Genomic DNA, 25,822 nt, shown 5'->3' on the forward strand with positions numbered 1-25,822 from the left:
TAATATTACCCTCATGTCTGCAATCACAAAACAGGAAGAAGCCTTAGGAGTCAGCTCAATCCAATTCCATATTTGTTCACAAAAAAAGTGGAGACTCATTGTTACATATTTTTTGATATTTGTTGGTGGGTCAATTAGGACCAGAATGCAAGTTTCTGAACACCACATGTAGCAGAATATGTACCAGGTCACATTCCCGGAGAGAATTTCAATAGGCAGTAAGTTCAAGTGTAACCTAGCAGAAACGAACAGTTCCATAAAGGGTCCAGCCTGCTAGGGCCTTTTGTCTATTTCAATACACTCTGTATAATTTAATTTTATAGAGTAAGATAATCTCCAAACCAGGGAGGCTTCTAAGTATGTCTGTTTCTTATTATTAAGGTGGTGGTTTGTTGGTTTTGTTTTTGTTTTTGTTTGTTTGTTTGTTTTTGTTTTTTGAGATGGAGTCTCACTCTGTCACCCAGACTGGAGTGCAGTGGCACAATCTCAGTTCACCGCAACCTCTACCTCCCAGGTTCAAGCTATTCTCCTGCCTCAGCCTCCCCAGTAGCTGGGGTTACAGGTGTCTGCCACTACACCTGGCTAATTTTTTTGTATTTTCAGTAGAGACAGGGTTTCACCATGTTGGCCAGGCTGGTCTCAAACTCCTGACCTCAAGTGATCTGCCCGCCTCAGCCTCCCAGAGTGTTGAGATTATAGGTGTGAGCCACTGAGCATGGCCTCTTACTGTTTTTTTGATGAAATGCTTGCACACAAAAAGTGAGCTGCTTTATTCCTTAATGTTCGTTGGTGGTATTTTACCTTTAAATATGTAATTTTATGGAGTCAACTTATTTCCAAAATCAAAGGATCCTTGGAGAACCAAATAAAGGGTGGGATTATATCATATAGCAGCAGCTATATCATTAACTATGAAAAAGGAAAGAAAAAAATTCAAAACAAAGGTGTCGGTGTGAACATTTTACCTGGAAATACATAAAAATTCTGATATTTAAAAAATAAACTTTAATTTTTGGAAGAATTTTAGCTTTACAGAAACATTGCAGTGATAGTACAGATAGTTCTGTGTACCTCACACCCAGTTCCCCCATCCTTAACATTTTACATTATTATGGTATATATGACACAATTAGTGAACTAATATTGACACACTATTAACCAAAGTCCTTTTTTGTTCACATTTCCTTAGTTTTTATCAAATGTCCTTTTTCTTTCCAGGACTTTATTCAGGATATAATATTTTATGTCATCATCATGTTTCCTTAGGTTCCTTTTGGCTACAACAGTTTCTTAGACTTCCTTTGTTTTTGATAACCTTGAAAATTTTGAGAAATATTGGTCAGGTATTTTGTAGAATGTGTCTCAGTTGGGACTGGTTTGATTTTTTTCTCCTGATTAGACTGGATTTTGGGGTTCTATAGAGGAAGACCACAGAGGTAAAGCACAATCCACATCAAATCATATCAGGTGTATATCATATCAACACGACATCACTGTTGGTGATGATCTTGATTACCTGGCTGAGGTAGTACTTGTCAGGTTTTTCTACCATAAGGTGATGCATTTTTCCTGCCTTTCCATACTGTACTATTTGGAAAGAAGTCACTATGTGTAGCCCACACTTAAGGAGTGGGAAGTTCTGTTTCACTTCCTGTGATCAATTTTCGATTAATTTTTGTGAAATGAATACAGTTTAGGTCTAGTTTCATTTCTTTCTGCACATTACAATTATTGTAGCACTATTTGTTGAAAAGAATATCCTTTCTCCATTGAATTGCTCTTGTACTTTTGCTTTTGTCAAAAATCAGTTGGCTATATTTATTTGTAGGGTCATTTCATTTCACTTCTTTTTGTTTTGTTTTGTTTTGTTTTTTCGAGACAGAGTCTCGCTCTGTACCCAGGCTGGAGTGCAATGGCGTGATATTGGCTGACTGCTGGGTTCAAGCGATTCTCCTGCCTCAGCCTCTCAAGTAGCTGAGATTACAGGTGTGCACCACCACATCCGGCTAATTTTTGTATTTTTAGTAGAGACAGGGTTTCACCATGTTGGCCAGGCTGGTCTTGAACTCCTGACCTCAAGTAATCCACCCACCTCAGCCTCCCAAAGTGCTGTGACTACAGGCGTGAAGCACCACGCCCGGCCTGTTCATTTCAGCTTAAAGGTACACTTCAGTGTGACTCTTGAGAAATTAGTTGATTTTAATTTTGTTTCCACTAGTCTGTGTAATCTAAATTTATTAAAATTTTTTCCTCTAAATATGTAGTTATCATCTTAGCCTTTGAAAATGGTGCCTCTTAATAACAAAAGATCTTCAAATTCATTTTCATCTTTCAGAGGTAAGAGTAAAACAATATTAGGGTGAGAAGGGGAATTTAGAGACGCCTCACTTTAACAATATTGTTTATCCTGTGAGAAAAGCTGAGATGCTAGTGAATGACTTGCTCAAGGTCACACAGCTGGTAAGTGACAGGGCCACTAACCAGCAATCAGTAGCTCATGGAGGACTCCAGCCAGTCCTCCAACCCACCTGGCATCCTGGTTCAAATAGGCTTCTGCCTTTTCAGCTCTCTCTCCAAGCACACTAATCCATAGATAACATGCTTCTCAGGTAACAGTAAAAGATGATATCACACACAAGGCTAACCAGAAAACTAGCCCAGGGGAATCATTTTGAGAAGCTAGGTTGGCTGAAACACAGTGCTAATGAGGCAAACTCCCAAGTTCTTGCATCCCACGAGACAATTAGCTTATTTTTTATTGGTAGCCAAACTGCAGCTGTAAAACTTTTTAACAAGCTGGCAAAGGTTTACTTCTGGTCACAAAGGGAACTCAGTGAGAAAATGCTAGTTATATGTACACTCCACGTTGTTATTGGGAAAATAGCTCAATGGACATATCCTGCTGATACTGAGTCAACAAGATAATTTTCGTATCAGAAAAGCAATAGTGTACCTAACCCTGTGTGAGTGGGCATTATGTTAGGTGATAATTCCTACTGCTCTCACAAAATACCTTAGACTGGATAATTTATAGACAACAGACATTTATTTCTCATAGTTCTGGAGGCTGGAAAGACCAAGATCAGGGTGCTGGCAGGTTCAGTGTCTAGTAGGGGCCTTCTCTCTGCTTCCAAGATGGGGCCTCATTGCTCTGTCTTCCAGAGGGGACAAATGCTGTGTCCTCGCATGGCAGCAGAGCAAAAAAGCCCTTGCTATCTCCCTACAGACCTTTTATAAGGTTGCTAATCCCATTTATGAGGCTCTGCCCTCATGATTTAATCACTTCCTACAGGCCCCACCTCTTCATACCGTTGCATTGAGGATTAAATTTCAACATGAATTCTGGAGTGAACACAAACATTCAAACCATAGCAATAAGATTACTTTATTTAATAAAAAGAGATATGAAGAGATTACAAATCATTTAATAAATGGAGAGACAATCTTAACTATAAACTTGATATTCTGATTCCACAAGATATGTATGCTAAACAATTTGATCACAAGATGTTTCTAAGTCTTTTGCACATCATTCAAAGCAGCAAAAAGTGATGTTCGAAAACAAAAACTAACTCTGTGAGTTGGATTAACTTTTTCTTTCATTACATTTTATTCAGAACTACTACCACAATCACCTGCCAGTTCTTTTAAAGTATATTTGGTTCCTTAAAATTTTTAAAATCACTTTCAAAGTCATTATAATTAATTATGAAAGTTATCATTGGCCAGGTGAGGTGGCTCACCCCCGTAATCCCAGCACTTTGGGAGGACAAGGCGGGTGGATTACTTGCAGCCAGGAGTTTGAGACCAGCCTGAAAAATGTGGCAAAACCCTGTCTCTACTAAAACATACAAAAACTAGCTGGTTGTGGTGGAGTGCACCTGCAGTCCCAGCTACTTGGGAGGTTGAGATGGGAGGATTGCTTGAGCCCAGGAGGTCGAGGCTGCAGTGAGTCATGATTGCGCCACTGTACTCCAGTCTGGATGACAGAGACAAACCCTATCTCAAAAAAAAGTTATACTTTATTGAGCACCTACTGGGTGCCTAAAACTATCTTAAGCATTTTTATGCTCATTATTCTCATGCAATCCTCACAACAATCCTAAGAAGGAGGTTACATTTTTATCTTCATAACATCACAACTAAGTAGTTTATGTTAAAAAATTCATGGCTGTGCTTACTGCATCCCAAACTCAAACTTCATCATGTCCCTGACCACAGCTAGTTGCCTATGAGATTGAGTCAATTCATTAATTCGTACTAAGGTAAGTATGATGACAAATGTTTGATTTATCTGTATAGAAGAGACTTGGGGAAATCAAATCTAATGGTAGATTTTTCTGGCAGCAAAAAGATGTTGGGGAAGGGAGTTGGGGCAGGAAGGCGATTCCTGCCTTTGAGTCCACTGTCATTTCAAATACATTCCTTAAATGTTTATCTGGTAAAATGGTGAACCAGGTATGTGTGTCTGTCAAAAAGAACCATGTGTGTCAGAGGAGGAAGACTTTCTTTATTCAGAGAGTCTTGCTGAGAAGAGTAGAGATCTACAGTGGGGTGGAATTCTCTGTCAAAGTTCCCTACCCACAGGTTAGATAAATGAATTAACTGTGTAGTTCTGCAGCTAAAAATCCACAGGTGGCAATTATAATAATTAGAGAGTGTCCAGGCAGAAGTTTATAAAAGTAACTTAGGTGGTGGTTAATATTGAACACTGTTTTTGGTCAAATTTTACATGTATGTTTCTATTTTCTATTTTTAGTCTACTTAAAATTAGATACCTTTCTTCTCAATCTTTCATACACACAAGCAAACATTATTGGGCAATTAATAGCCTAAATTGCATAAACATATATTTCTACACAATTTAGGCTAAATTGGAACTATTTCACATTCACATAGTTTGGGGCCATGAGAAAAACAGAAAAAAATGTAGTGACCAAAATAATTTTAAGGCTGGGCACAGTTCATGCATATAATCCCTCACTTTGGAGGCCAAGGTGGGAGGATTGCTTGAGCCCAGGAGTTCTACTAGCCGAGGCAATATAGTGAGACCCTGTCTCTACAAAAAAATAGAAAAATGAGCCAGGCATGGTGGTGTGTACCTCTATTCCCCGCTACTTGGGAGGTCTCAGCGGGGAGGGTTGCTTGAGCCGGGGAGGTTGAGGCTGCTGTGCACCGTGATCATGCCGTTGCACTCCAGCCTGGGTGACAGAGTGAAACTCTGTCTCAAAAATAATAATAATAATTTTAATTATCAAACTTTTTACATCTCTTTAATCAAAACATTATCGATCTATGGCTCTTGCAGTTGTATAAGATACATGCACTATACAGTATCATGATTAAAAGAGAACTCTGGGATTGGACTGTCCGAGTTCAAATTCTAGCTCTGCCATCTATTAGTCATTTAACTGTAAGCATTTATTTAACCATCTTGTATCTCAGTTTCCTCATTTGTAGAGTGGGCACCCCAATAGTGTTTATTTTACAGGACTGTTGTGGGAAATCAGAGTCACTTAGAGCAATGTCTGGCACAACATGAGCCTTCAATAAGTGTGAAATATTGTTATTATTACCTTTTTGATATATATTATGCACCACAATTCATGCCTATATTTAGTTTTAAGTAATGGTAAACACTCATTTTATCTATTTTTTTCTGAATATATTAATCATACTTATTTAAGTTTTCTTGATAACTGAAATATCTGACTCAGATCATCCCCTTGGTATTTATTTATTTATTTATTTATTTTTGAGATGGAGTCTTGCTCTGTAGCCCAGGCTGGAGTACAGTGGCGCAATCTCAGCTCACTGCAAGCTCTGCCTCCCGGGTTCAGGCCATTCTCCTGCCTCAGCCTCCTGAGTAGCTGGGACTACAGGCGCCCGCCACCACGCCCGGCTCATTTTTTGTACTTTTAGTAGAAACGGGGTTTCACCGTGTTAGCCAGGATGGTCTTGATCTCCTGACCTCATGATCCGCCCGCCTCAGCCTCCCAAAGTGCTAGGATTACAGGCGTGAGCCACCGCGCCCGGCCTCCCCTTGGTTTTTAGATATTTCCTCTTGGTTTTTAGAAATTGTTTCTAACTCCTGGAATGCCTGCTAAATTTTGATCCAATGCCAGACATTGTATTATTTAAATTATAAAAGCTTTGGAGTAATAGATTCTTCCAGAGATGTCCTACCCCGTCCTCTGCTAGGGAGCCGATCACCTGAACCCAATGAGAGACAGAACCAATTCCAGACTGCATTACAGATTTTTTAAAACTAGACTTTTCTTTTTAGAGCAGTTTTAGGTTCCCAGCAAAATTGGGTAGAACTTATAGAGTTCCCATATATTCCCTGTCAACCCCCCACAACCTCCCTTACTATCAATATCCCACCCCAGAGAAGTGTATTTTTTACAATTGATCAATCTACATCAACACACCATTATCATCCAAAGTTCATAGTTTACAGTAGGGTTCACTCTTGGTACTGTACATTTTATGGGTTTTGACAAATGAAAAGAGATATGTGTCCACCATCATAGTATCATAAAGAGTATTTTCGCTGCCCTAAAAATTTTCTGTGCTCCACCTACTCATCCCTCCCTACCCCAAGCCCCTGGCAACTACTGATCTTTGTACTGTCTCCATAGTTTTGCCTTTTCCAGAATGTCATATTGTACATTACTGTTTTTGTGAGTCTCTTTTCCATCTCAGATTCATCTCTGTTCCTAGAGAGTAGCTCTCGTAGAGTTCCCCCTGAGAACCTGGGGTGTTCACTGAGGCCCTTTCCTCCTGGTGAGACTTTCAAGACTGCAAAACCTTTACTGTATTTAGACACTTTTTGCTTAGTTGCTTAATATCCTGCTCCATGCAGCCTCAGAATTTGGCAAATGTTTTCATAGGAAAACAGGTCAAGTGTCAGACTCAGTTTTCCATTAACCTTTTTCATTGGGTTTCCAGCCTCACGAGATTTGGATTTTTCCAGTCTCCAAAACTGGAACCAAGAATTCTGCTGTCTTTACTGCCTCTTAGAGGCCTTCTGCCCAAGTCTGTTGCCTGGATTCTTTCCCTCTTGCCAAGTACTCTGAACTAGCAAATGCCCCAAAGGAAAAATCAGTTGTAAAATGTCAACATTCCTCTCTAAGTTTTCTCATTCTCCAGAAATTGTTGCCCAAGTCTGAGTTTCCTCATCGCTTCAATGCCTTCAAACAGATGCTATTTTGTATATATTATCCAGCTTTTCTAGTTGTCTCAGTGAGAGCAATGGCCTTCATCTCAGCTGAAAGGGGAGGTCCCAACATACATTCCTGACAGATGTTTCTGTATTTCCTTATTATTTTGTTAAGATTACAAATATTATTTTAAAAATCCCCCAAATCTACTTGTTCTACTCACCATGTCTTTGGTGTTTTTTGGTATGTCATTCACAAGTATAAATCTCTACTTTAATATGGCATGTTCCTATGTAAAAAATATTTGGTCATTTGTTGTGTAAATACTTGTTTTATAAGTTTTTTTAAATGAATTTTAAAGTAAGTCTCTGGGAGTCAGAATTACCATATTGTATAGTGTATACAAATTTCAACTTACCAATAGAAATGTTGGTGAAATATAATTTTATATTAATATTTTAATAAATTCAATTTCAATATTGAGCTTTCATTTTACTTGGGTGACAGAAACTTAATCTCAGTCAATTTTGGGATTTCCCAAGGATTTCATTTAAGAACCAAGGGACTTACATAGTGCCAAGGCATCAGGCTGGGGAAGGATCTAATGCTCAGTGTCATCTGTCATGTTTGCTATAATTTGAATGTGTCCCCCAAAGTTTATATGCTGGAAATGTAATCCCCAATGCAACAGTTATGAGAGGTGGAACCATTAAAAAGTGATTAGGTCATGAGGGCTCTGCCCTCATGCATAGATTAGTGTCATTATTGCAGTAGTAGGTTAGTTGTAAAAGTGAGCTTGGCCTTCTCTTGATCTCTCTCTCACCACCATGGTGCCTTCTGCAGCAAGAAGGCTCTCACCAGATATGACTCCTTAATCTTGGACTTCCCAGCCTTCAGAATTATGAGCCAATAAATAAGTTTCTGTTCATGAATTACCCAGTCTCAGGTATCCTGTTGAAGTAGCACTAAATGGACTAGGACAATGTTGCATCCACTGACATGGGCAATGCAATGTTTCCTCATTGAGCAGTCCATTCAGGCATTTCTTGACATTAATTCGTATCTAGGAGGCTCTTTAGATCCTCTGGAATGCTCTGTTTACCTTGTTTTTATTCTTAAATTTGAGGGAAACTTTCTGCTGCACCTGTGCCATTCTAGAGCGAGAAACTGGTCCCAATTGCCTAGGCACACTAACCATTTTTTCAGCAGGACTTTGCTGCTCCCCTGGAGCTAAGCTCTGATTCTATTTCAGGTCAATCTCCTAGTTCTAGGGGCATAGTACTGGTATGCTTCACAATGTTATCATAATGCTTTGCTTCAGTATTTCCTCTATGCCATGAGTCCTTTCAATTTTCCTAAAGACTTAAGCTTTTGAAACGCAGGATGGAAGAATAATTTGCTTTTTATTGTTCTATGTGTTCTCTGAAACAACGATAATAGATTAGCTGAAAAAGGGAAAATAAAATACTGGAGAGAAAAACAAAGCTGGACACTGGTTAACATTTAAAAAATATCATTGTGCTATATGTGTATTCATTCAATAAAACCTTACTTATTGAGGTCCTAACATATGCCAGGCATTATGCTAGATGTTAGACTGTAACAATGACCTAGTTATGGTCTTCACCTCACCTCAGTTAGCTTCAAATCTAACAAGAAATACATACCGACAAAAAAAAGAGGCGATTTCACGACTTCTGGCTAAACATGGCTGAATGAACATATGTCCACTGACCCTCCCTCCCAGAATTACAGGAAAGGGACAATGAAGTACACAAAGCTATAAAGACAAAACTGAAATACTTACGTGAAATACCTCTATGTAGACGAGATAGAAGCAGTGGAATTTTGGAAACTAGAAAGCAGGTGGAGTAGTGATAAAACTGACTTAACACACCAGAGAAAGCTGAGGTGAGGGATGCTTTGAACTATAGAATCTCAGAACTACTTAGAAATATTAACAGAGGGGGTGCAGGTAGTCCTCAAAATTGGAAGATTAGTTGCAAGTCAGTAAAAGAAATGAATTGGCAGCCAAACTTACTTCTCAGGTGGGAGTCGTGGTTGAGTTCTCTGTGGGAAGCTAGAAAACAAAAACTAAAACAAATAAACAAACAACAAACAATAAAACAACCTTACCAGATCACCTTACAAGAATAAGTGTCAGTCTGTTCCTGTCACTTTTTTATTGCCTTGTTTTAAATATAAGCAGATAGCCAAGGATCACCAGACACTTAAGGAAGGCCTATGTCATAACAGAACTGAATCTTCAAGAAAATAGCAGCTATGTATGGACCAGAAGAAAACATAAAAACAAACAATTGAATGAATGAACCAAAATTTCAGAATAAAGTCTGGAAGGGAAGTTGGGAAAATCCAGAAAGTCAATCAAAAATAAAGAAATGAAAAACAGAAGAGAAAAGGAAAATAGTAGAGTTCAAGAAGCTCAACACCCAAATAAGCAGGAGTTCCAGAAAGACAGATTATAAAAAGATAGGGTAGGATATTTTCACAGAAATAAGCAAAAACATTTTTCCTGAACAGAAGTCATGAGTTTATAGATGGAGAGAGCTCACTTTGTGCCCTGCATAATGCATAAAAAACAAAAACACACAAAGGCATGCCATGAGAAATTTCAGAACCCTGGAGATAAAGAAAAGAGCCTACAAGTACCCAGATATTCAAAAGACCCAGAAGTGGAAAGATACCAGACTTCTCACCTGCCACATGGGAAAGCCAAAAGCCAGTGCAGCCAAATCTTTCAAATTCAGATGGAAAATGACTTCAAGTCTTGATTCCTATTCCTTGCCAAATTTTCTAACACATATGAAGACATATTAAAAATATTTCTGACATGCATGTTTTTTAAAAAAATTATGTCCTTTTTATTATTTTTCAGGAAAATATTAGAGCATGGATTCCACAAACTGAGGAAATAAACCAGGAAGAATACAACATAGGATCTAGGAAACAGAGAACTGTCCAGATACGTTGACTGATTATTCCAGTTTGCCTTAGCCTTAGGGATTGCCAGATGTAGGTCATGAAATTGGGACAGTTCCTGGCCAATGGGAATAGCTTTTTCATCCTATGTCCACAATAACAATGATGGGAAGTCCCAACTGGAGAGCTGGTGGCCGGTAATAGAACAATTCAACCAGATAGGTTAAGAGAGTGCTTTTTTTATTTATTTATTTTTTATTTTTTTTATTTTTTTTAGATAGGGTCTTGTTTTGTTGCCCAGGCAGAAGTGCCATGATCACAGCTCACTGAAACTTCAACCTGCCAGGCTCAAGTGATCTTCCCACATCAGCCTCTTGAGTAGCTGGGACTATCAGTGCATGCCACCACACCCAGCTCATTTTTAAATTTTTTTTGTAGAGACAGGGTCTTGCTATGTTGCCAAGGCTGGTCTTGAACTCCTGGGCTCAAGCAATTCTCCCCTCTCTGCTTCCCAAAGTGCTGGGATAACAGCTGTAAGACACTGCACCAGGTCAGAAAGTGCTTTACAAGGGATGTCTCTAGGGGAAAATGCATACACATACCTATGTGTGTGCACACACATGTGTGTGTATTGCCTGTTGAATTTGAATGCATTAAAGAAATTCTTCTTTTAAGGTTGTGTTTAGAAGCAAATAAGTTGTAGGCATCCAGGACATGAAACCAATGAAAGTAGTGGAAATAATAAGGAAAAAAGTCATAGATGAGAGAGACTGAAATCAGAGGGCATTAACATGGATCTTCTATGAATTATATTTATGTAATCATGGTAACGTAAGCACTGAATACTGCTCCGACCAGAAACTGTAAGTATTGAAATGATGGAGGGACAGAAAGAGACAGACAGAGGAAAGCTACATCATTATCTTTAATGGTATGGAGTCGATAGATACTATTTTTAAAATGTCAACATAATCATGTTATTTTAAAACATAGAGGTCAAGTCCAGAAAAAATGGTTAAAACAATTAAAAAATTTTTGCTTCTGGAGAATGGAAGTTAGTGGGAATAAGACAGGAGACTTTTTTTTTTATTGCTAACGTGGTAAAAAAGTTTTTGACTTTTAAAATTATGAAATGAATATCTTTAATAGAGTAATACATTTTAAAAAGAAGTAATTACATTCTGCAACTCTTAACTTCATTTATGTAACATATTGATGTTCAGAGTTTTACATTTTAGTGTAGTCAAATTTATTAGTTTTTCTTTTACAATTTGTTCTTGTGGTCTAAATTTCTTCATCAATATGTCAAAACACAATGTAGAGTGAAAGAAATAGCTAAAGAGCATGTATAGTGCATACCATGTCTAATTGTATTAAATTTAAAATAAATCAAGCAATACTATATTTGTATATGATTAGATATATAAGTAATAAATATATGTACAGGAATAACTGTTAACATTCTCTGTCTTTAATATTTTATTCCTCTATTTTTAAAATTGGTTTCATTAACAAGGTATTTAATTGTAACAAGGTTTAAATGGTAGCAAAATACCTTTACATTTCTATAGTTTTAAATATTTCATAGTTAAAAAATTAATAGGCAACCATAATACCCAATGGCAAAGCTAGAGGAAGGTACCATAGAAGAAGGTACTTGGTGCTAGATAATCCATAGAAAAGTACCTAATCCAAATTAGGGGGGCTGGTAAGGAAAGGCTTTGGAACAAGCCAATGACCTGTAAGCTACAACCTGAGAGAAACATACTGGGACTAGGGGTGGTCTAGGATGTGGTGGAGATATAATTCTCTAAGAAGGTAAGGGGAGTTGATGTGTTGAGAAGGGAAGGTTCTCAGGCACATATGCCTATGATAAGAATGATTTCAAAGACTTTCTGAAGAGGGTCTTATGCACGTATCCCTATAACAAGAACTTTTGCCAAGGACTTTTTTTAAACTTTTTTTTTTTTAAGTTCAGGAGTGCATGTGAAGGTTTGTTACATAGGTAAACTCATTCATGGGGGTTGGTTATACAGATTATCTCGTCACCCAGGTAGTAAGCCTGGTACCCAATAGTTATTTTTTCTGATCCTCTTCCTTCTCCTGCCCTTTATCCTCAAGTAGGCTCCAGTGTCTGTTCCCTTCTTTGTGTCTGAGTTCTCATCATTTAGCTCCCAAACTTATAAGTGAGAACATGCAATCTTTGGTTTTCTGTTCCTGCATTAGTTTGCTAAGGATAATGGCTTCCAGTTCCATCCGTGTTCCTGAAAAGGACATGATCTCATTCTTTTTTACTTGCCAAGGACTTCTCAAACTAGCTAGCCAGATGCACAAGAACACTTGCCGGACACTATCTTCACTAATGAACTGGCATCAACTCCTGCCACAAGCCCCTGTAAGCAGTGTTCTCTTTGCCTCAAAACAAATTACGTCTACTTGTCTCTTTTGGTTTTATAAGCTTTCCCTCAATCTCTTTGGATATACTTATGGGGCCCCACAGCTGGCATATCCCAGATTTGCAAATCCCCTGCGCATTTCCAAACAAACTCAGTATCTCTGAAGGGACTCTCTCCGTGATGTAGGCGAAATGATAAAGGATCCATAAACCATGATCATGATGACGAACTTCATCCTGAGAAGAAGGTGAGTCATAAGGGATGTTGAGCTGCAGGGCAAGAGCGATCCTAGAGACCAGGTGAGGAATCTGGTGTCTGTATTTCATTGGTAGATGCCCAAATTCTTTATAAAATGATTTCCTACCCACATGATGCCTTCTGCCTCAGTGGCCCCACCGTTTTCACTTTTTCTGTTCTCCCCACGTCGGGCCAGATCGCGATTCCTTCGTTCCCAGTTGCTGTCCCGTATTGTCATGCAGAGGCCCCTGGCCTTGCCCAGTCTTGGCTAAGGCTGCCAATCTCTCCCCTTCTGTCCCAGCAGCAGCTGACATCTGTCCCTCCGGCAGCTGTGAGGCCTTGTCAATGTGGTTTTTTTTTCCTCTGGCCTCCTTTCTTTGCCAAAATCTTCTTTCTGGCCCCCTGGGATTCCTGGACGCTGAGTCACCCGCGGACCGCTGTGACTCCCGCCCACTGCCGCTTACTCCTCATCTCCTGGGCTCTGCCTTGCCTGCCGCCCCTCAGCGGGGAGGCCCAGCCCCCGCCCTGTGAGTGCGCTCGGTTCAGAGCAAAGGCTCAGGAGTGAGGCAAGCTGGATGGTGATTTTCCTACCAAGTCCAGCTGGAGAGAGGACAGGGCTTGTGCTCAGAATCAATGGGTATTTATCGTAGCTCCAACAGCTGAGGTTTACTCTTCCCAAAGGTAGCTTCTGAAAAATATTTGGAAATACTGATTTTGTTTCACTTGTGTGATGGTGGAAGCTCTTTCTATTTGATGTTCTGAATGCCCTGTTTATGTCTTCTCAAAGAGTGATTGCCTTTCAATAGAGAAACATGATTTGATTTTAGTATTACATACTATTTTTTCGTGTTGTCTTTTTTAGATTAAGGCAAAATTTCCATGAGGTAAAATAAACGTAAGTATTTATATATTTATAATAAATATTTATTGAAATAATATATTTTATTTATATTATACATACATAAATTTATTTATATTATACATACATAAATTTATTGTTTATAAACAATAAATAATAAACATAATTTAGTCAATAAGTTTAATTTAATTATAAGCATAAATAATGTTTAATTTAATTAATAGACATAAATTATAACAAACTATAATTGATGAAATTTGACAAATACATACACTCATGTAACCATCATCCATATCAAGATATAGAACCTTTCCATTATCTCAGGAAGTTTTGTTGCTCCCCCTTTTAGTCAACCTCACCCTCAAAACTCCCCAAAGCCTTCCATTCCCCAAAAACAGCTAACTCTGATTTCTATTATCATAGCTTAGTTTTCCTGTTCCTGAACTTCATGTAGATGGAATCAGATAGAATGGTTTTTCTTCTGTCCTGCTTCTTTTGCTGAACACGTTTTTGAGATTATTCCATGCAGTTGTGTTCTTTTTTGTTGTTGGACATCATTCCATTATATAAATAAACCACAATGTATTTATTCTTCTTCGATGGACATTTCAGTTGTTTCTACAAAAAAATTTTTAAAATGAGTAAACTGTATAGAAAGGTTTAGAAGTTTTCTATATAGCGGAGAGTTTTCTTCCTGAAATCAAAATTACATTCCTAGCAGATTATCTAAAAAATTGGAGTTAGATTCTCTGTTTATATCCTATAGACTCAAGATAAAAGTCAAAGGAGACTATGTTTTAATGCTCTTTCAATCCCTATCCTGAGTCGTTAAATAATAAGTAAAAATATTTTCTTCAGAACTCTTCCTTTGCATAATGCTTTGTGAATATTAATTAGATAATCCACTCAAAACATTCCTTACTGTAGTTATTTTTACTGTGTTTCAAAATGAAACAGAAATAAAAGTAGTTCATGGGTTTTATTCAAAACCCAGGTGAAGCTTGAGTTAGGAACACTGAGCACCCTAAACTTGAAACTTGGGTCTAGAATATCAGTCATGTTGACCTCTGTAAGCAAACTTTGGATTAGTCATCTATTGTTCTGTAGCAAATCATCTCAGATTTGGTGGCTTAAAACAGTAAACTTCTTTTTTTTTTTTTTTTTTTAAATCTCACAATTTCTGTGGGACAGGAATTCAAGAGCAAACTAGCAGGTGGCCGTGGTCCTGGGTTTTCAGCTTGCAGTTAAGATATTAGGACACCTGGTCAAGGAGGAGCCTTATGAGAAAGAAAAAAATTAAGAGAAGATGGTTGCAGTGGGTTTTGAAGCAGGAGTAGGAGTTCACCAGGTGAACTAAGAGAATGTAGGAGGTAGGGAGAGGATGTTGGAGCAGGCAGGGGAGATAGCAAATGCAAAACCAGGAATTTTTTTTTTTTTTTTTTTTTAGACAGAGTCTCGCCTTGTCGCCCAGGCTGGAGTGTAATGGAGTGATCTCGGCTCGATGCAACCTCTGCCTCCCGGGTTCAAGAGATTCTCCTGACCCGGCCTCCCAAGTAGGTGGGATTATAGGCACGTGCCACCACGGTCAGCTAATTTTTTGTATCTTTAATAGAGACGGGGTTTCACCATGTTGGCCAGGCTGGTCTCGAACTCCTGACCTCGTAATCCACTCACCTCAGCCTCCCAAAGTGCTGGGATTACAGGCTTGAGCCACTGTGCCCAGCCAAAACCAGGGATTTTTATGTAGTTTCTCAGCAAGAAAGCAGAGGTGAAGTAAGGTTGGAGAGAGGGACATGGAAAAGTTCAGGAAGGTCATTGTACACCTTGCTAAAGAGTCTCGACTACTTTTCACAAGCAATCTGGATCTGCTAAAAATCTGTTAATTTGAAGTATGGAACGACGTGGTCATATTTGCATTTAGAAAAAAGTAAATCTTAAAGCAATTTGGAAAGTAAATTAGAGAGAGAGGAGAAATTAAGAGCCCAGCAGAAAACTTGCAGGAAACTTACAGTTGGGTAGGAGGAGGCTAATACAAGCTAAGAAAGGTGTTGTTAGAATCTACTTTTTTTTTTTGAGACAGAGTCTGACTCTGTCGCCCAGGCTGGAGTGCAGTGGCGCGATCTCGGCTCACCGCAAGCTCCGCCTCCCGGGTTCTTGCCATTCTCCCGCCTCAGCCTCCGGAGTAGCTGGGACTACAGGGGCCCGCTACCGCGCCCGGCTGATTTTTTGTATTTTTAGTAGAGACTGGGTTTCACTGTGTTAGCCAGGATGGTTTTGATCTGCTGACCTCGTGATCCGCCCGCCTCGGCCTCCCAAAGTGCTGGATTACAGGCGTGAGCCACCACGCCCGGCCAGAATCTACTTCTTTAGATGTGCTGATGGGAGAGGGAGAGGTGAAGAAAGATGAAGGATCCAGAATACTGCCAAGATTCTGGTATGGATGACTGATCAACAGTGATATCTTCAACCAGGACAGGAACTGTGGGGAAAAAGCTAGTCTTGGAGGAAAAATGATGAGTTAGGTTTGGGCATGTTTGAGTTAGCTATGGGATATCTTGGTTGAGACATGAGTAGCAAGCAGGTAGATATATCAGCCTAGAGCTCAGGAGAGAGGACTGAGCTGGAGATGGGGGTTTGGAAGTGTGGTTTGCTATGGTCAGGCCACTGCAGGCTGGGTGACATGGTTCTCAGATGCAGGTGATTTTGCTTAGCAGAGTACATTGGGCAATGTTGGAAGACACTTTTGTTTGTCACAACTGGAGAGGGAGGGTACTAATGGTGAATAGTGAGTAGAGGCTGAAGATGCTGTTAAACATCCTGCAATGGACAGGAAAGCTACCCTTACCCTACCCCCTATTCCCCAACAAATAATTATCCAGGTCAATATGTCAATAGTGCCATGGTTGAGAAACACTGATTTACAGAGGCAGGAAATGCTTCATTTTACTTCATACTTCAAATTAATAGATTTTTAGCAGATCCAGACTACTTATGAAAAATTTTTCCAGGAGATGTTCCACTAGATCATGTGGGTGGGGGCTGCCACTGGGGTCTGTGACCTTGCTACTTCAATCTGATTTTTTGAAGTTGAGCTTTGGAAAGACGGCTTTTGTGGAGCTAGTGGAATGAAAGACTGAGCTAACTATGGCTGTATTCTTGCCACAAGCAGAAAGCTGGTCACTGGCCTATGAGAAAGGAACATGAGACAGAGAGCTCTGAGCAGGTCATCACAATTCCCTTCACAATTTTTCTTTATTTCTGTTGTTGGTTTTTAAAATTTCTGTGAACTTAATGTGGGGATGCCCCATCAGTGGTGCCAGTAGTGGTGGCCTTTTCACTGGAGAGGGTGGCAGTGTGATTTGGGCATTGTCTAGCCTACATGGCCACCAAGCCAGATTTTCTGATCCTTTCAGAAATTGTATGAGCTACCTATAGTCCTTTAATAATTTTTTTGCTGAAATAGAATGGGTTCTGCTGCTTATCATTAAGGATCTTGCTTGACACACTTTATACCTAAGCTAGCTTGATTTGGATTCCTTTCACTTGTGGCTAAAAGGGTCCTGGCTTAAACAGGTTTGCTAATTTGGGCTGAAAGGAAGAAGCTAGTGGACAGAAAAGTTTTAAATACATGTGAGATCAAGATCAAAATCCTGGGCTAGGCATGGTGGCTCACACCTGTAATCTGAGCAGTTTGGGAGGCTGAGGTGGGCGGATTGCTTGAGTTCAGGAGCTCAAGACCAGCCTGGGCAATGTGGCAAAACTCTGTTTCTACAAAAAAATACAAAAAAATCAGCTGGGTGTGGTGGTACACACTTGTAGTCTCAGCTACTTGGGAGGCTGAGAAGGGAGGCTCACTTGAACCTGGGAGGTGGAGGTTGCAGTGAGCTGAAATGGCGTCACTGCACTCCAGTCTGTTTCAAAAGAAAAACAAAAATCATAATCTTGGAGGATAAACACTAAACCTTAGGCAGGAAGAGGGGCCTCTCACCCTTTGAGCAAGAAAGAAGGAGGTAAGAATGAGTGTGGACAAAGATGAGTTTGTAGGTGTCAGATGAAAAACAGGGGCAAGTACGTTGAGTCAGAGTTAAGGCCACCTGCTGGGGGAAAAGGTGAGGGCTGGGATCTGAAGGATAACAACCATGAAAGGTTAAAACTAACGTCATGAGGCATGGGGAAAGAGCTGAGCAGGAACATACTGAATAAAGACTGGATAAGAAATGCTGATGACTGACAAAGATTCTTTGCTTGGCCGAACTTTAGTTAGGCTTTCGAAAGTTCTCCTAGGCCCACGTGTGCACTTCTTTGTAAAGTCCAGTTTTCGTAAGTAACACTGCCAAGGCAGTTTAGTAAGAATCCCCCACCCTCGATACTTAATCATCCTTGATATCTAATCAAAACTCTTTCCTCACCATTGTTGGTCTCTAATCACCTCGGCCTGCCTTCAGCAGGAATTCTGTTAGATTGGTTCAGCCAGAATTCCCCCAGCCTTGATGTATCCTCATAGCAATTTTCTATCCACCAATGCCCTACTCCCTGACTATACATCCGCACTTATCACTGATGCATTCAGAATGGAGCGCAGTTCTACACTGAGGTCCCGCTTTCCCTATTGCAATAGTCTTGAATAAAATTTGTTTTCATCACTTTAACTTCTGCCTGGCTCTGGTTTTCTTGATCATGACCTCAAATCTGTCATAAGGCCAGTCTGTGGTATGATGTGGTTGCACTCAGTAGCCAGCACTCATGGGCGGGTGATGGTGGGGTATGAGTCAGCAGGGGTGTGACGAGAGCTGACTGGAGTGAGGAGGATGAGGACAATGACAACATGGTAAATTAAAGCATTCAGTGTTGAGGCCATATGTTGGACAGAGAAGAAACTGAAAGCAGGAGAAAGAGTGGTAGGCTGGGTGGAAAAAGAGGGGCTGCTGGTTTGGATGACGTCAAGGAGTAATTATTGCTGATGTGGTTGGATAATGAGAAAACATGGAGGACAGGAGGAATCAAAGTGGGAATGGCAGTGTCCAGGGTGCGAGAGAGTGACTGTTACCCAATTCCCTTCACCATCCTTTAGAAGGGGAGTCTTCATCTCCTTTCTCAGACAAGATGCCTTCTCTCTGTTTCCCTCTTCCCTTAGCCCGCATTTCACCTCACTCAAATAAGTTTGCATGAAGGGGAAAACTTGCACTGTGGTTAATGCAGAGAAAATATATATGAATGGTGGCTGGGCGCGGTGGCTCATGCCTGCAATCCCAGCACTTTGGGAGGCCAAGGCGGGCAGATCATGAGGTCAGGAGATCAAGACCATCCTGGCTAACATGGTGAAACCCCGTCTCTACTAAAAATACAAAAAAATTAGCCAGGCGTGGTGGCGAGCGCCTGTAGTTCCAGCTACTCGGGAGGCTGAGGCACAAGAATGGCATGAACCCAGGAGGCAGAGGTTGCAGTGAGCTGAGATCATGCCACTGCACTCCAGCCTGGGCGACAGAGCAAGGCTCTGTCTCAAAAAAAAAAAAAAAATATATATATATATATATAATATATATGCATATATTATATATATATTTATATATATAATATATATATGAATGGTGATGCTAGGCTATCCCAGAATCTCTGACACTTTAGAATTGAAAAAATCTTGGGGTCATAGTTGAACCTCTTCAGTTACGAATATGAAAACAGGTCAGGAGAGGTTAGTGTGTTGTATCTAAGCTCACGGTGCAAATTCTTGGCAGTTCCGAGACTAGAATGCAGACTTCCTGACTCTCAAGGCTAGGTTCTCCCCATCACATGCATTGATGCCTGTGAGGCCGACTTCTAGGATGGACACTCACACAACGCCACACATATGTACCCATCTGTGCAGGCCTTTCTTGTATACTTGTGTTTGTGGCTTCTAACATCTACATCAGCATATTTGTGATATTGTGATAGAATAAAAAAACGTATATTTGGTTTTTGTTCCTGGTTCCTGGCACAGACCTCCTAAAACCTTTGGGATTTTCTGGGTGGTAGGTAGGGGTGAGAGGAGCATCTTTTGTTATTCATAAGCCCCTTCCAACCATACCTGAGTTTGTGCTAAGGAGGTAGCTCTTAGAGGATGGGGGATAGTTGCCATAGGAACCAACTATGTGATTAAAGGGTTGGAACTTTGATCCCCACACCCCTCCTATGAGGAGGAGAGAGGGGCTAGAGATTGAGTTCAATAACCAATTGCCCATGATTCAATCAATCATGCCTATTTAATGAAGCCTCCATAACAATCATAAACAACAGGCTGTGAAGAGCTCCTGGGTTGCTGAACAAATGGAGTTGCTGCAAGGGTGCCATGCCTGGAGAGGGCCTGGAAGCCCTGTGCCCCACCCCCATGCCTTGCCCTATGTACATTTTCATCTGCATCCTTGGCAACATCCTTTATAATAAACTAGTAAAAGTAAGTAAATGTTTTCCAGAGTCTTGTGAGCCATTATAGCGAATTACCAAACCCGAAGAGTAGCTTGTGGGAAGTCCTAATTTATACTACAGGTGACAACTTGGTACGTGTGACAGGCATCTGAAGGTGGGGCAGCAGTCTTGTGGGGTATGCATTAACTCCAGGTTGTTAGTGTCATAGTTTACTTGTAGGACATCCAGTTTGTGGCTGGAGAGTTGGAGAATTGCTAAATGTGAGGATAAACTCCACACATTTGGTGTCATAAGTGTTGCATGAGTAGAAAAAAGTTTTTTTTTCTTTAGAATACTAAAGTTTGGGTTCTCCAGAATAACAGAAGCAATAGGATATGGAGATATATACATAATGAGGTATATTATAAGGAATTGCTCTCACGATTATAGAGACTAAGAATTCCCACAGTCTACCGTCTGTGAGCTGAAGACCCAGGGAGCTGACAGTAAAATTCTGAGGCCTGAGCCTGAGAGCCTGAGAGCTGATTATGTGTGGATTCCAGTTTAGGTTTGAAGGCCTGAGAAACAGGAGTGCTGAGGGTGGGCATGAGCCACTGCGCCCGGCCCATAATTTTTTTTTTTTTTTTGAGGTGGGGTCTTGCTCTGTCACCTAGGCTGAACTGCAGTGGCAATCACAGCTCACTGCAGCCTTGAACTCTTGGGCTCAGGCGATCTTCCTGCCTCAGCCTCCCAGGTAGCTAGGGCTACAGGCATCTACCACCACGCCTGACTGATTTTTAAAATTTTTATTTTATTTTTCATGAACAGGGTCTCCCTATGTTGCCCAGGCTGGCCTCGACCTCTTGGGCTCAAGTGACCCTCCTAGCCTCAGCCTCCCGAGTTTCTGGGATTACAGGCACAAGCCACTGATCCTGGCTAATTTTAGATTTTGAGTGGGATGGATGGGGACTGAATCATCAGCAAGGAAAATGAAGGTGGGATTTAGTGGTGAGAGCTTTTGGAAGAAAAAAAAGGGGTGAGAAATTTAAACTCATCTTCTTGTTATTTTTAGGCATTAAACAAGTCAGCACATGTAACCAACATTCCAAATAAAGAAAAATCAAATCATTGTCCAAGGTCATACACTAGTTAAAATCATAAAATAAAACTTAACCTAACCACGGATGAGTTCTTTTTGGAATTCAGAATGCTGTCTGAGAATACATTTATTCCCCTGGCAAAGTTCTCTCTTATAAAATTTCCTTTTAACTCTTTTTCATATCTCATTTCATAGCCTTCTTAATATAAGTAGTTTGCAGTTAATAGGAACCTTCTTTTAAAAAACCCAATAACCCTATACTATAATGCATTCAATGCATTCATACATACATTCACTCATCCATTCAAAACATTTCATGAGCAGTTACTTAGCGCTCATGAGTTTTTTTGTCTTGTTTTGTTTTGTTTTTGAGATGGAGTCTTGCTCTATCTCCCAGGCTGGAGTGCAGTGGTGGCACAATCTCGGCTCACTACAACCTCCACCTCCTGGGTTCAAGTGGTTCTCCTGCCTCAGCCCCCGAGTAGCTGGGATTACAGGCGTGCACCACCACACCTGACTAATTTTTGCATTTTTAGTAGAGACGGGGTTTTATCATGTTGGCCAGGCTGGTCCCGAACTCCTGACCTCAGATGATCCGCCTGCCTCAGCCTCCCAAAGTGCTGGGAGTATAGGTGTGAGCCACCATGCCTGGCCTGGTGCTCATGAAATGTTTTGAATGGATGAGTTAATGTATTAATATGTGCACTGTGCTAGGTGTTGGGGATTCAGCAATAAACAAGAGACACAGGATGCTTGTCCTTTTATAAGCATGCTTAATATTTTTATTGCTTCTTCTTCTTCTCTCTTTCTCTTTTATTTTATTTTATTTTTTTGAGACAGGGTCTCTATCTCCCATGCTTGAATGCAGTGGAGCAAACTCAGCTCACTGTAGCCTTTACCTCCTGGGTTCAAGTGATCCTCCTACCTCAGCCTCCCAAGTAGCTAGCTGGGACTTCAGGTGTGTGCCACTACACCCCCCTAATTTTTGTATTTTTTGTAGGGATGGGGTTTTGCCATGTTGCCCAGGATGGTCTTGAATTGCTGAGCTCAAGTGATCCACTTGCCTCGGCCTCCCAAAGTGCTGGGATTACGGATGTGAGCCACCGTGCCCAGCCTTTACTGCTTCTTTTACTAGTAGTGTTGAGAATCTCAATCACACCTAAAGATTCTGCATGAAAGATTCCTATGAGATATTCTAATTACCCAAGATCTACATTCCAGTGTCCTGCTAGGAAAGTTGATTTACATTTTACTGGATAAATACAAATGTTTTGAATAAAAACAATGGAGTGCTCGCTTCGGCAGAACATACACTAAAATTGGAAGGATACAGAGAAGATTAGCATGGCCCCTGCAAAAGGATGACATACAAATTCATGAATCGTTCCATATTTTTTAATAATAATAAAATAAAAAAAAAAATGGAAAGACATCTAAAACTGAAAATCTCCTGAGGAGTCTCCGCTTTTAATTTCTTGGTGAGCACATGGATCTCAATAAGGGGATAGTTAGCACTGTTAACTCAGGATGAGTTTCTGAAAGATACCTGGACCTGTCGCTATGTCTGAATGTGTCCCTCTCAAATGGATATGTTGAAATCCTCACCTCTAAGGTGATGGCATTAGGGGTAGGGCCTTTGGGAGATGATTAGGTCATGGGAACTCCACTTCATGATTAAGATTAGTGCCTGCTATGGTTTGAACGTGCCCTCAAATGTCCATGTGTTAGAGACTTAATCCTCAATGCAACAGTGTTGAGAGGTGGGCCTTTAAGAGGTGAGTAGGTCATGAGGGTTATGCCCTCTCGAACGGGAGTGGGTTAGTTATTTCGGGAGTCAGTTCCTGATAAAAAGGATGAATTTGGTCCCCTTTCTCTTGGTCTCAAGTGCTTGGTTTCCCTTCTACCTTCTGCCTTCCTCCACAGGATGATATAGCATGAAGGCCCTCACCAAATGCTGGTGCCATGCTCTTGGACTTCCCCGTCTCCAGAACTGTGAGCCAAATAAACTTCTGTTCTTTATAAATTACCCAATATGTGGTATTTTTATTGCAGCAGAAAAGGGACTAAGAGTGCCATTAAAAAAGAGACCCCAGAGAGCTAGCTAGTCTCTTCTGCCATGTGAGGTTACAGTAAAGATGGCTGTCTATGAGGAAGCAAGCCCTCACCTGACCCCAAATCTGTGGAAGCTTGATCTTGGACTTTCCAGGCTTCAGACTGTGATAAACACATTTCTGTTGTTTATAAGCTACTTACTTCGTGCAATTTTGTTATGGCAGCCTGAATACACTAAGAGACCTATTTTCTCCAGGGACACTACAACCACTTTAAATCTAAAGAGCAAGAATGGGGAGCCACTAGAATAAAGCTACATTCCAGTATCACTGCTGGGATGTAGAGATGATGGCGGAAAAAGACTTGGCAGAGCCCACCGAGGAAGGCAGCCCCACCTTTAATCTCACCCTGGGACTTTAAGACATGAATGAGTTGAGGCCAGATAGGTGACTTGAATTAAATTCCAGGTGACGGTTTTACAGTTGTTGGCACCAGCAGATAGGGATCAGAGGGCCTGCATGTGGAGAGAAGGGTAGAGGGTGGGGGTCTAGGCTAGTTGTTTGTTGACAGGGGCCATTGATGGTAGACTCCGGATGAGGAAGAATAGGTGGGAAGAAGGGGGAATGGCACCAGGAAGCATCAGGTTGGCCCCCAAGAGTTGGACCTGCCATCTCTGAGAGACTGGCTGGCAATAGGTCCTGCTGCAGTGGAGCAGTGGGTCCAGAGGAGGTTATTTTTGCTTTTAATATGAAGGTGGGCCCTTAATCATCAGAACAGGAGCTGAGAATGATGGTGAGGGTTTCTGAAAGAAAAAAGAGCCATGGGGGAATGGAATCAACCCTTTTTCACAATTTGTTAGGCAGTTTCACAAATTAACTTATTTGAAACTAGACTCCACTCTAGATAATGAAGCCAAGGATCAGAGAAATCACATAATTTGTCCAAGTCACATCCCTGGTATGCAGGCAGAGTAGGGATTTGAACTCAACTGTCTCTGTCTTCAGAGAGTGTGCTTTTTCCAGATCTTGCCTGGAAGACATGATGTTCCTCCTTTCCCTTTGTATCTAGCCCCTACCTTACTCCTCAGCCACTCTCTCGTTTCTTCTGCTTCATGCAATTCATTCTCCTGCCATCTTTTCTTCTTCTTTAACTTGCCATAATTTGTAACAGATATATTTATTAAACAAAATCAATTTTTAAAGTAGACTGGTTGAAAATGTTATAATTTTCTAAAAAACAAGATTCCAATTCCTCTAAAATTAAAGAAGAGTTGTTTTGTACTTATTTATAGAAAGTCTGTAACTCATTTTCTTTTATGTGTCATTATAATCAAGGGAAACAGTAGCGCCATGAATATATGATCAAAATATTACAGTTGAGAGATGTAGAAACTAAAACACAAAGAAGCTCCGTGACTTATTTAGAATAAATTGGCTAGTTCCTGAATGATCCAAATAATTGAGAGAAATAGGGAAAATCCTGAGTTAACAAATAAATAGAGTTTCAAGAGTGTGTTTGTAAATTAGTTCTCTGGCATTTGTTATATTTCTCCAATACAAAGAAAATTGATGTGACCTGAGTGTCTCATGGAAAACAGCTGAAACTCATTATTTATATCTAAGACTAGTATAAAAAACTCCCCAAAATTATTATGTAGTACTTATAATGAACACGACACAAAGACAATACACTGAGAAAGAAGGACTTTAATTTTTAAATGTATAAGAAGAGAAAGTTTAATTAGAAAGATGAAAGAGTTAACTGGCGAATCTGGCAGAGATTCTAAAAATGACATTTGGACACTGATAAAGGCCATTGGGGGATGAATGACGGACACTTGTTTTTAAGAGTGTGAAAGCTGTCCTTATCAAAATGGAGTCACTTGTGTTAAAAAACAAGACAAATCCCTGACAAATGGCTGCGGAAGGCCATGAAGGGAGGGTTCTAATACATAAATGCCTGATAACAAGAACTATTGAAAAATACTGCAAAAACCACAACTTTGGACAAAGGCCATTGCAACCACACACACACACACACACACACACACACACACACACAGAGAGAGAGAGAGAGAGAACTTCTGCGGAGACATCTGCCCAGCAACTGCCTGTACAACATTAGACTGGTGCCACTCTAGTTATTGATTACTGTAGCCAAGGATAATTATCTCAAAAACAATGATTTAATCTTCCTTATTCCTTGAAAAACCTTTGCCTTCCTTTACCTCCCTGAATATGCAAAATAGTTTAATATGGCACACATATTCCCATTGTAATGCCCATTCCCAAATAAATATCATTTTCTTTTAGAAAGTCTCCCTCTCTGTTATTAGGCTGACAAGAGGTAGTGAAAAAGATTTCCTGAGTGCCTATCATTTATATCACTCGGTAGTTAAGAACATCAGCTGTTCAAAATCCATCAATTAAATACACAATTCAACGCAGAATCTTTATGTGGCAATCTCTCTTCATTCTAAGTAAGTCGCTGAGCTTCTTTGTGTTTTAGTTTCTACATCTCTCAACTCTAATATTGTACCTTCCACTCCAGCCATTTTAGACAGTTCAAATCACACAGACACAAAGAGATACTTTCCTTCTTTTGGTTTTGCAGTTCACTTAACCAGACCACCCTTTATCCCCTTCATAGTTTGATAAAATATCCTCTCTCAAAAGCCTTATGCAAATGCTAT

General features: G+C 40.3%; 1 non-coding gene across 1 annotated transcript; it reads left to right on the forward strand.

Moving 5' to 3' along the window:
* The first annotated feature begins 22,367 nt into the window (after nt 1–22,367).
* Nucleotides 22,368–22,474, forward strand: LOC115836223. The gene has a single exon (XR_004031189.1). It is a non-coding gene; the product is annotated as a U6 spliceosomal RNA (small nuclear RNA).
* Nucleotides 22,475–25,822: the final 3,348 nt, after the last annotated feature.

This window comes from Nomascus leucogenys, chromosome 7b, assembly GCF_006542625.1.
Source record: "Nomascus leucogenys isolate Asia chromosome 7b, Asia_NLE_v1, whole genome shotgun sequence".
NCBI classification, from domain to species: domain Eukaryota; kingdom Metazoa; phylum Chordata; class Mammalia; order Primates; family Hylobatidae; genus Nomascus; species Nomascus leucogenys.